This window comes from Hipposideros armiger, unplaced genomic scaffold (assembly GCF_001890085.2).
Source record: "Hipposideros armiger isolate ML-2016 unplaced genomic scaffold, ASM189008v1 scaffold_870, whole genome shotgun sequence".
Taxonomy (NCBI): Eukaryota; Metazoa; Chordata; class Mammalia; order Chiroptera; family Hipposideridae; genus Hipposideros; species Hipposideros armiger.
Genome location: NW_017732220.1, coordinates 37982 through 39864, shown reverse-complemented (window position 1 = coordinate 39864; position 1883 = coordinate 37982).

Below are 1883 nucleotides of genomic sequence, written 5' to 3'. Positions count from 1 at the left end.
CAACTGTAACAGCTATATACGATGTCAGAGGGGTAGTAGATTGGGGGAGGGAGGTTATCATTTAGTGAGGGGTGTAAATCTAAAACTCTTACATTGTTTTGTACACCTGAGACTAAAAACAACAACAACAACAACAACAAAAACTTGCCTGTGTATGAAGTGGCTTTGGAGTGGCTATAGGAATTTCGGAGCTCTGACTAAGGGGAAGTTGACACAGGGATACATACATTCAGTTTGTTTTTAGTGTGATGCCTTTATGTGCTTTCCAGTCACTTTTGTGAATAGCTGTTATATGCTGGTCAACCTTGGGTAGAAATGGCTTCTAGAAATATCCTGTCACCTGCTGCACCACCTCAGAAACCTGCAGGGCTGAGGTGGTATCAGAATACGGTGTCTACAATGCCTGGGTGTGCAGGAGAAAAAGGCTTGGGAAAAATCCCCAGGAAGGTCCTTCAACTTACCAGAAGGGTAAAATTGTAAGCAGAGGATTTAATTCTTGTTGATAATTTGATATAGAGGTTTTCCAGGCCAGGAATACACCAAATAAAGCAGCATATACAATCATAAATGTCATATATATATATATATATATATATATATATATATATATATTTTTTTTTTTTTTTTCTGATGGAACTTATGCAAAATAGAGCTTAGTATTCTTGTGTTTGCAGGGCACAGGCACAGCCAGCGGGCACATCGGTGTGTAAGGCCACGGGCTTTATGCTTTCCAACTATCAGTCATTAAAAAATAAATGTCAATCAACTGTCTTTGAGGAACACCTGAATGAGCTACCTTTTTATTCTTGCTATAGAATATATTACAAAATAGTTACCATATCAAGAGATTATCAAAGAATAGGCAGCCCACAATGTAGGAAAAATGTGTCACTGAGGTATAAACAAATAATTAATTTAGAAAACTGCTGTTATTATCTAGATTTAATGATACTTGTATTTGTTAGCTTTTATATATTTGTTGTTTTCTTAATTTAAAGAAATATTTATTTTCATCCCTAGCATTGTGTTTACCAAGTTACATTCTTTCTTCTCAGAGGGCTCCCCAAATCCTACAAGCATCAGGGCCCATGAGCCCTATCCTGCCCTCTGTATGCCCTGTGAGCAGTGAACATTATATGCAGACATGATGGGGGTTGGACTCCAGCCCCAAGGCAGCAACTCTGCATTCTCCTTGTCCAGACCCCATCCATCTTCTAGACCGGTGTTCCCTGAGCATGCACATCTCAGCACACCTCCCCTGTTTCAGAATTCCAGAAGCACCTGATACCCCAGTGACATTCAGGATACCCCACTGGCATGCAGGGGCGTGTACAATGCGGGAAACAGACAGCATGCTACTGCCAGTTAGTTCTCTTTCTGAACAAATGCTCCATGTTAGTGTGTCTACTGTTTCCATGCTGCTGGTGTGGGTGTGGCGGTGGTGGGGGTGGGCAATGGGGACCCTCTGTGAGGCCATTTTACATAACCTCCTCTGCTCTGGAATTTCTAAACATGACTGGAGGCTTTTTAGGCACCCTCCCACCCCCACCCCATCAAATGTTTGGAGTTCAGATTGTTCCTGCCAGGACTCTCCAAGCACCTCCTCCCAAGCCCAGGACCAGCTTTTACAGTACTATGGTGCAATAGTTAAGAGCACAGACTAGAGCCAGTTTCCATAGGATCAAATGCCAGAGGCAGCAGTTATCAGCTGTGTACACTTGGATGTGTTACTTAACCTCTCTGAGCATTAGTTTTCTTATCTATAGAAAAGGTTGTTATGAGGATGAAGGAGTTAACATATCTTAAATACTTGGAACACAAAATGGACATGTTTCAGCTATTACAATCTCCTGGCTGTAGGGTATGCACTTGTGCCATATCCT